Genomic DNA, 11,063 nt, shown 5'->3' with positions numbered 1-11,063 from the left:
GGGTTCCCTCTCCTCATTGATGACGTGGTCGCTGAATTCTGTGTTTAGTACAAACTATGCTTGGCATAGGTTGCCCTTAGATCTGGAGGCTGGTTATGTGTCTATGTTTTCTAGCGGAAAAGGCTGGCATAGATTTTACCTTCCAACATCTTCTTCACATCTATTCCCCAAGATTTACTGGGGGGAGGGGGGGGGGATAATCAACATTTTGCAACGGGGCTCAAAGGCTCTAATATCACACTATAAAGATGACTTCCACTGTCAGTGGTTTGAAAGATACTCAGTAGTTCCTATAAAGTTTCTTTGTACAAACGATAAGTTCTAGTTCCTAAAAAAGTGGAACAATGATCGTGAATATTTGAGTTACCCTACCTTAGTAACATGCTTCAGATTATTTTTTACCTTTAATGTTTTGTATCCATCGCGGTGCCTCTCAAAAGAGTGTTCGACACTGAAGAATGGGTATCCAAGATCCTGTGTGTTTTGACCAACTACTCGAGGACTTGGAACTTATTTCTAGTGAGCTCAGTGACATTCGAGCGTTGTACCATGGTAGCCTTCCTATCCTCAAAGACCGAGAATGAGAACCTTCAAAAAGAGATCGAAGAGCTCAAGGATATGAACGAGGCCCTCAAAACACAGATGGAATCCGTATAAAGGAGATGTGATTAGAGGATGCAAGATTTCTTGGTTAGTGATGCTCCCCTTTGGGTCAAATGGAACAGGGCTTCCAAGAGGATTTTAGATCTAGAAGGATTGTTGACCACGAGGACTAGTGATGAGGTGTGGCTAAGGGAAAGCTACTCTCGGTTGGAGGCCGAGCTCCAGGGCCTAAGGTCCAAGTGAGAAGCGGCCGAGGCGAGGGCATTAGTCAATAATACCGATCAGAATCTGCTCAAGAGGCCCTTATGAATTTACAGAAGAGGATGGTGTTGGACGGGGCCTGGGCAATTCTGTAGACTCACTCCATTCCCTCCACAAGGCGCATGTTGGTGAGTTGGATATACCACTCAGAATTTCTAACCTCGAAGCCGAGGTAAGAGAGTCACCGGTACTACTTGGCCTTCCCTCTCTCGACAGGCATGGGCTTAACACCAACTTGGATGAGGAAGGCTCTGATGATGAAGACAGATGAGAAGAGGTTAACCATGAATCCTTGACCCCTCCGACAACTACTAATGTTGATCCCAACGCCCCATCCACTTATGCTTCCCAAGCCCCCAGCTGTAGTCCGGGTCCCCGTAGTTCTTCTTCGGCATTTTCCTTGTACTTCCTGATTCCAGGCCCCTTCTTGTACTTCATTCTTGTGAATCTGGTTGTGCCCTTTACACTTTTGCCACAATTTTTATGTTTGGTCTTCGTAGACTTAGAAACTTCTTAGAAGCAATCATTGCCAGTCATGACTCAACAATTTAGTTTTTTTTTTTATGAAAGTGGTCATTATTTTATGTTTATTTGGTGCGAGTGAAGGTGACCTCTCACCTTCACTTTTGCCGCAAAAGAAAGGGAGAGCTTATATGGAAGCATATTCATATGACATGAGTGAAATATATGTACTCAAAAAGAAATGGAACTCTATTCATTTGAATGAGACAATGACACTGAACACATTTGCTTTATCAGGTACCTTCCAATCGTATGTCCAAGATGGCTTAGGCTGATTTGAGTTTACATTTGCGCACTTCTTTTGGAGAGGCTTTTTCTAAAAATCTTGCATGCTTTTTCTTCGCTTCAGTTGTGACATCTTTGTGAGGTCTTCCGAACTTTGGAGATATGAATCTTCTATTCACCTTGAGATATTCCAAGTGTATGTTTCCCGACCTTTTCAAATTCTCTTGCTCTGGATTTTCACCTCCTGGATGTTCACGTATAGACTCCATACGGGGTGTCTGTCCCCTCAGAGTTGAGTTTGAGGAATGAAGACTCGAATGCTGGAATGCCATCCGATTTCTCCTAAGGGTCATGTTCCTGCAAAAGGAAACCGAGGTGCTAGGGGAGTATTCTTAGATGAATATGGTACCCGACTCCTTTCATGATCAGATTGTTCGACCTTGGCGTAGAACTACAGAGGTTCATTGGTTGTGCTAGAAAGGTCTGTGTGGTCATTATCCAGGCTGGGCCGATTTATTGCTTATCATATAAAAATGTTAGTACAAAATAACAAATTCATAAGACAAGTTGAAGGAGAGAGAAGGAAAACCGCCGCAATTTAGAATTAGAATCGTTTGAGATGTGCCACATTCCAATTTGCCTTTACTGGCCTGACATCCATTTTTTCAAGCTTATATGATCCTTTGTGAGTTATTTTGGTGATTCTGTAGGGTCCTTCTCAGTTCTTCCCTAGCTTTCCCATGTTTAGTTCTTGGGAAGATGCAAATATGCTTTGGAGTACATAGTCGCCTACCATGAAATATGGCTGTCCAACGGGACGGGATAGGACAGGACCAAATAAATGGGACGAGATGGGATGGGATGGGACAACATTTAGCTGGGACGAAGGCGGGATGGGCCTAAAGACAGGATAAACGAGACAAAACTGTAGGCCCATCCCATCCCACCAACAAATGGGATGAGACGGGACGGTTCACGGGCCTTAAGTGGGCCTTTTTTATTTTTTTTAATTATTTAAGCATTAAGTTTGGCAATGGTAGTTTTTTTACAATGGCTAAGTTTTTAATGTTTGCAACGGCTAGTTTTTTGACTTATTTAATAAACTTAATACTTAATACAATTATAAAGAAACTAAGTAAAGAATTATAAAATATTAAAACAAAAGACTTGTAATGAAATATTTTAGTAATTATAATAGAGTTGTAATTTATTTAATATAAATTCAAGCCATTAAGTAACTAAGTAAGAGTGTCAGATAATTCATAAAAAAATTTCAAGGCTTAGAGCCTTTTATTTTACTAATAGAACATTCAAATTTCACATACAATTATAATTCTTTTGAAGAGCACCTAATCTACGCAACCACCCTATAAGAAGGGTTCTGTTTGAACTAGGCCTCTTTGTCACGACCCGATTCTCCCTCCGCAATAGATCGTGACGGCACATAGTCTCTATGACTAGGTAAGCCTAGCAATTGCGAAAATAATCAAAAAATAAAGACAGAATCAACAACTAAATTTCAACAGTTAACTATATGACGGAAAAATGCCGCTCGACATGTACAAGTAAACTAACACTCTGGTATAAACAATGTTCCCAAAACCCGGTAGTCATAAGTCACAAGCTCTATGAATTTGTCTAATTGTTTCTATACATAGGTAACTAGAAGAAATAAAGGAGGAACAACATAGAAGGGATAAAGGGGGACTCCGAGGTCTGCGGACGCTGACAGATATACTTTGAAGTCTTCGGAGCAGCAACAAGTACGCAACTAATAGTGGGGCTGGTAGGAGGTACCTGGATCTGCACACAAAACATGTGCAAAAGAATAGCATAAATACACCACAACAGTACCCAGTAAGTTTCAAGCCTAACCTCGGTAGAGTAGTGACGAGGTCAGGTTAGGGCCCTACTGGTATATAATAATTAAGACAAAAGATATAATAATGTGAAAAAACTGAGAATCTAACAAGGATAATTCTACAGAAAATAAAAATACAACACATAGTGATAAACAATAGGGGTGCTCCCGAGATACCGTCTCGTAGTCCTAAAAGTAAATGCTCAACAGAGGATCTCCCGAGATACTGTCTCGTAGTCCAAAAAGTAAATATGCAAGGAGATCTCCCAAGGTACCGCCTCGTAGTCTCAAAAGTAAATGTGCAGGGAGATCTCCCAAGGTACCGCCTCGTAGTCCCAAAAGTAAAAATGTTGGGGGATCTCCCGAGGTACCGCCTCGTAGTCCCAAAAGTAAACACACAGCTCGAAACCAATGGAAACAACAATTAACAACAAGAACTCTACAGTTAAGACTGATACAAATCAAGGAAAAATATGAATTCAACTAAGCATGCTACACAAATTTCAAATAAGCATTTTAGACACGTAGACATGCGATATTAGGCTAAACAAGACACATGCTGGTATAACTTAATTAATATGTAACATGTTACTACTCAGTAAAAAAATCTGGGTTTTTACACAATTAGCCAGTGTACGCACTCGTCACCTCGCGTACACGGCTCTCACATATCATAGAAGTATCAAATCCTTAGGGGATTTTCCCCCACACAAGGTTAGGCAAGCCACTTACCTCGAACCAAGCTCAGTCAATCAGTAAGGATACCTTTTCCTTGATTTTTCGACTCTGAGTGGCCAAATCTAGCCAAAAGCAATTACATACCATAAATATAATTATAAGAAACTAATCTAATTAATGAAATCAAGACTTTAACAAGAAATTCGAAAATCGCCCAAAAACATCGACCCGAGCCCATGTCTCAGAATCGAGTAAAAGTCACAAAATACGAACACCCATTCAACCATGAGTTCAGTGGTACCAAAATCACTCAAATCCGATATCAAAATCTCAATCAAAACCTCAAAATTTGGTTGAAGAACTTTTTTACTTTTCCCCCAAATTTCTCAACCCAAATCTTAAATTAGAAGATGAAATTAATGATAGATTAGTGGGATATAACCAAAAAAAAGTGAAGAATCATTACCCAATCGATGCCTCTGAAAATCCCTCAAAATTTCGTCCAAATCCGAGCTCTCTAACTCAAGTTTTGATAAAAATGGCAAAATCCTCATTTTTGAAATATAAACTGCTGCCCAGGTAATTCCTTCTTCGCGAACGCGGCCTCACTCTCGCGTTTGCGTTGCACAAATAGCTACTAACCGAAACCCTTTTACGCGAACGCGAGGACACTCTCGCGAACGCGATGCATGAGTGACCTACCTCTTCGCGAACGCGACGCCTACTACTCTTGAACGCGATGCCTACTACACGAACGCGTAGAACAAATGCCTTGGTGTCCCAGCTGCTCTACTTCCTCTACGCGAACGCGATACTCTTCACGCATTCACGATACACCACTGAACAGACCTTCGCGAATGCAGCTCCCACTTCCCCAACACGAAGCACAAATCCTCTCCTGCCACCAGCTCCTCTTCGCGAACGCGAAACTCCCCTCGCGAACGCGAAGAAGGAAACCAGCAACTGGACACCAGATTTTTCTGAAATTCCAACAAGTCCAAAACTAGTCCGTTAACCGCCCGGAATCCACCCGAGGCCCCCGAGACCTCAACCAAACATACCAACAAGTCCTAAAACATCGTACGAACTTAGTCGAGCCCTCAAATTACATCAAACAACAACAAAAACACGAATCACACTCCAATCCAAACTTAATGAACTTTGAAACTTCAAACTTCTATAACCAATGCCGAAACCTATCAAATCAAGTCCGATTGACCAAAATTTTTGCACACAAGTCATAATTGACATTACGGACCTACTCCAACTTCCGAAATCGGAATCCGACCCCGATATCAAAAAGTCCACTTCCAGTCAAGCTTCCCAAAAATTCAACTTTCTCCAATTCAAGCCTAATTTAGCTACAGACCTCTAATTCACAATCCGGACACACTTCTAAGTCCAAAATCACCCAACGGAACCGAAGAGACTCTATTTCGGAGTCGTCTTCACACAGTTCCAACTATGGTCAAAATCCTAGAACTTAAGCTTCCATTTTAGGGACTAAGTGTCCCAATTCACTCCGGAACCAAAAACAAAACCTCCCGGCAAGTCACATAAGCATAGAAAGATACGGGGAAAGCAGTAAATAGGGGATCGGGGCTATTACTCTCAAAACGACTGGCACGACCCCCCTCTTAAAAGAATCATTCATCCTCGAACGAGTATAGAGATATACTTGAAGTGGTGAAAAGATGATGATAACGGCTGCGCATATCATGCTCGGTCTCCCAAGTCGCCTCCTCGACCAGCTGACCCCTCCACTGAACCTTTACTGAAGCAATGTCCTTTGACCTCAGCTTTCGGACCTGCCTGTCCAAAATAGCCACCGGCTCCTCAACATAAGATAGATCCTTGTCCAACTGGATTGAGCTAAAATCCAACGTATGAGACGGATCACCGTGATACTTCCGGAGCATAGAAACATGGAATACTGGATGAAGTCCTGCAAGACTAGGAGGCAAAGCAAGATCATACGCAACCTCCCCAACTTGACGCAACACCTCGAATGGGCCAATAAACCTTGGGCTTAGCTTGCCCTTCTTTCCAAACCTCATAACGCTCTTCATGGGCAAAACTTGGAGCAAGACCCGCTCTCCAACTATGAATGCAACATCGCGAACCTTCCGATCCGCATAACTCTTCTGTCTAGATTGGGTTGTGCAAAGTTGATCCTGAATCACCTTAACCTTCTCCAAAGCATCCTGAACCAAGTCTGTACCCAATAGCCTAGCCTCGCCCGGCTCGAACCAACCCATTGGAGACCGACACTGCCTACCATACAAAGCCTCATATGGTGCCATTTGAATGCTCGACTGATAACTGTTGTTGTAGGCAAACTCCGCAAGTGGCAAGAACTGATCCCAAGAACCTCTAAACTCCATCACACATGCACGGAGCACATCCTCCAGTATCTGAATAGTGCGCTCGGACTGTCCGTCCATCTGAGGGTGAAATCCTATGCTCAACTCAACCCGAGTACCTAACTTATGTTGTACAACCCTCCAGAATCGTGATGTAAACTACGTACCCCGCTCAGATATGATAGATACTGGCATGCCATAAAGCCTGACAATCTCGCGTATATAAACTTAAGCCAGCTGCTTGGACGAATAAGTAGTCATCAGAGGAATGAAATGAGATGACTTGGTCAGCCTATCCACAATCACCCAAACTGCATCAAACTTCCGCTGAGTCCGTGGGAGCCAACAATGAAATCCATAGTGATCCGCTCCCATTTCCACTCCAGAATCTCTAGCTTCTGAAGCAATCCGCCTGGCTGCGGATGCTCTTACTTCACCCGTTGGCAATTTAGATACTGGGTTACATATTCCACTATGTCCTTTTTCATTCTCCTCCACCAATAATGCTGCCTCAAGTCCTGATACATCTTCGCGGCACCCGGATGAATGGAGTACCGCGAACTGTGGCCAAGGCTTGAACATCCTATGCCAATGGCCTCTCGGCTGCTACTAGATATGCTAAGCTCCCCAAACTCTCCGCCTAGCGACTCAAGGCATCGACCACCACATTGGCCTTCCCTTGGATGGTATAAAATAATGATTTCATAATCCTTAAGTAGCTCCAACCACCTCTGTTGATGCAAGTTAAGATCCTTCTGTTTGAACAGATGCTGCAAACTCCGGTGATCGGTGTAGATCTCACAAGGTACACCGTACAAATTGTGCCGCCAAATCTTCAAGGCATGAACAATAGTTGCTAACTCAAGGTCGTGGACATGATAGTTCTTTTCATGCACCTTCAGCTGTTTGGATGCGTAGGCAATCACCCTACCGTCCTACATCAACACCGTGCCGATACCAATTCGCGGCACATCACAATATACAACATAAGACCCCGATCCTATAGGCAATACCAATATTGGGGTCATAGTCAAAGTTGTCTTGAGCTTTTGAAAGCTATCCTCACACTCTTCTGTCCATCTGAATGGAGCACCCTTCTGGGTCAGCCTGGTCATAGGTGCTGCAATACATGAGAAACCCTCTGCAAATAGAGGGTAATACCCCGCCAAACCAAGAAAAGTCCGAATCTTCGTAGCTGAGGACGGTCTAGGCCAACTCTGCACTGCTTCAACCTTTTTCGGATCCACCTTGATCCCCTCACTCGAGACTACGTGTCCCAAAAATGCCACTAAATCTAGCCAGAACTCACACTTTGAGAATTTTGCATAAAACTTCTTTTCTCTCAAGGTTTGAAGCACAGTCCTCAGGTGCTACTCATGATCCTCCCGACTCCGGAAGTACACCAGATGTCGTCAATAAACACAATGACGAATGAGTCACGATAGGCCAAGATAGGGCCAGAATACAATGTGCATCAAATGCATGAATGCTTCTGGGGTGTTGGTCAGCCCAAATGACATTACAAGGAACTCATAGTGACAATATCGAGTCCTGAAAGCAGTCTTTGGGATATCTGGCTCCCGAATCTTCAACTGATGATAGCCTGAACGCAATTCAATCTTGGAAAACACTCTGGCACCCTGTAACTGATCAAATAGGTCATTAATACGAGGCAATGGATATATGTTCTTCACTGTAACTTTGTTAAACTGGCGATAATCAATGCACATACACACAAAACCATCCTTTTTCTTCACAAACAAGATCGGAGCACCCCAATGTGACACACTGGGACAAATAAAGCCCTTATCAAGAAATTCCTGTAACCGTTCCTTCAACTCCTTCAACTCAGGAGGAGCCATACGATATGGAGGAATAAAGATGGGCTGAGTGCCCGACAACAAATCAATACCAAAGTCGATATCTCTGTCGGTGGAATTCCTAGAAGATCAGCTGGAAAACATCTGGATAATCCCTCACTACTAGGACTGACTCAACAGTAGGGGTATCAGTACTGACTCTCACATAAGCTAGATATGTGTCACACCCCTTCTCAACCATTCGTTGAGCTTTAAGAAATGAAATAACTCTGCTGGGAGTGTAATCTAAGGTACCTCTCCACTCTAACCACGGTAATCCTAGCATAGCCAGTGTCATGGTCTTAGCGTGACAACAAGAATATCTTAATGGGGCGACAACCAGTCCGTGCCCAAAATAATATCAAAGTCTACCATACTGAGCAATAATAAATCGGATCTAGTCTCAAAACCACTAAGAACAACCAAACGTGACCGATACACACGGTCAACAATAATAGAATCTCCCGTAGGTGTAAACACATAAATAGGAGAACTCAAACAATCACAGGATACGCCTAAATACGGAGCAAAACAAGATGACACGTAGGAATAAGTGGAGCCTAGATCAAATAAGACTGACATATCTTTATGATAGATCAGAACAATACCTGTAATGAGGAGTCGGATGCAACTACCTATGTACGAGCATGAAGGGCATAATATCTGGACTGGCCTCCCTCTCTAGGGCGACCTCCACCTCGAGCTGGCTAAGCATGTGGGGTGGTAGCTGGTGCTGTAATCATAGCTTGAGGACCCAGTGGAGCACGTGGTGCCGGAGAAGCTTGTGGAGGTGGACCCATACTAAGTTTGGGGCAATCCCTCACCATATGGCGAGTGTCGCCACACTTAAAACAAGCTCTTGGAGGGCGTGGCTATTGTTCTTGGCTCGGGCCAGGTCTACTGGACTGAACACTGATAGCACCCCGTGCAGGAGGTTCACTAGACACTGGCAGTGCGTAATAAGGCTCCTGGGGCCTAGGAGCAGCCGGAATACCACTGGCGGATGGAAGTGCTGAATGAATAGGGTGAGTCACATAGCCCCTACCATCACGAGCTGCTGCTGGGGCACGAGTACTACTATGAATACCAGACTCTCGAGACCTCTTGGCCTCCCTCTCTTCTCTCTCCCGAGCAAGAATACCCTCCAATCTCCTAGTAATCCCTACAACCTGCTGATATGCAATATCCATCTCCGACTCTCGAGCCATGCTAAGCCTGATACTGGGGTTGAGCCCCTTGATAAACCGACCAACCCTCTCTTGAATCGTAGCAACCAATGCTGGTGCATGCCTAGTCAAATCACTGAAGCAAACCGCATACTCTGACACAATCATAGAACCCTAGCGCAACTGCTCAATCTCTATGCGCCATGCATCTTTAAGACTCTGGCAATATACTCCCTGAAGAACATATCCGAGAATTGAGTCCATGTAAGTGAAGCTGCTTCAGCCGGACTACCCAACTTTTAAGCACGCCACCACTGATAGGCCGCTTCTCTAAAATAAAACGTAGTGAAAGAAACCCCACTCGACTCCGCTACACCCATAGTACGGAGGATACGGTGGTACTCCTCAAGAAAACCCTGGGCATCCTCTGACGCCAAGCCTATGAAAGTAGGAGGGTGTTACTTCTTGTACCTCTTGAGCCTGAGCTCCTCCTCCTCAGAAACTGCTACCCTACCCTCGGGCCGAACTAGGGCTACCCGCTGCACTAGTATAACCTCTAGAAACTGATCAACCTAAACCCACTACTCTGGGGTGCGGGAAGCGGCACTCTGGGCTCCTTCCCCAGCCTGAGATGTGGCAGGAGCAAGTGGAATCAACCTTACCTGAGCTAGAGTACCGATCATGCTCAGGAACTGTGCAAGGGTCTCCTAAAGAGCCGGTGCAGTGACAGATGTCTCAAGTGCTTGTGCTCCGACTGGAGCTACTGGTGGCTCCTCTGTAGCAGCTTGTGCGGGTGCTCTGGCTGCACCACGTGGATGTCCTCGGCCTCTACCCCGGCCCCAGCCCCGGCCTCTCGTGGCTCTAGCAAGGGTGCCGGTGCCTGGTCATATGATCCGGATATACGTGTCCTCACCATCTGTGAGAGAATAAAAAACAGAAGTTTCGAATTCCAAAGTCAACAATTTCGCATGACAAGGAATCAAAAGAGGTGAAATTTTTCTTAAGAGCTCCATAGCCTCCCGAAGATAAGTACAAACATCTCTATACCGATCCGCGAGACACTACTAAACCTTCTTGTGGCTCATAACACCTATGAACCTAGAGCTCTGATACCAATTTATCACGGCCCGATTCTCCCTCCGTAAGATGTCGTGACGACACCTAGTCTCTATGACTAGGTAAGCCTAGCAATTGCGGAAATAATCAAAAATAAAGACAAAATCAACAACTAAATTTCAATAGTTAACTGTAGAACAGAAAAATGCCGCTCGGCATGTACAAGTAAACCAGCACTCGGGTATAAACAATGTTCCCAAAACCCGGTAGTCACAAGTCACAAGCTTTAAAAATTTGTCTAACTGTTTCTATACATCGATAACCAGAAGAAATAAAGGAGGAATAACATAAAAGGGATAGAGGGGGACTCCGAGGTCTATGGACGCTGGTAGATATACCTTGAAGTCTCCGGAGCAGCAGCAAGTACGCAACTAATAGCGGGGCTGGTAGGGGGTACCTAGATCTGCAC

The sequence above is a fragment of the Nicotiana attenuata genome, unplaced genomic scaffold (assembly GCF_001879085.1).
Source record: "Nicotiana attenuata strain UT unplaced genomic scaffold, NIATTr2, whole genome shotgun sequence".
Lineage (NCBI taxonomy): Eukaryota > Viridiplantae > Streptophyta > Magnoliopsida > Solanales > Solanaceae > Nicotiana > Nicotiana attenuata.
Note: the sequence above shows the minus strand (reverse complement) of the source record.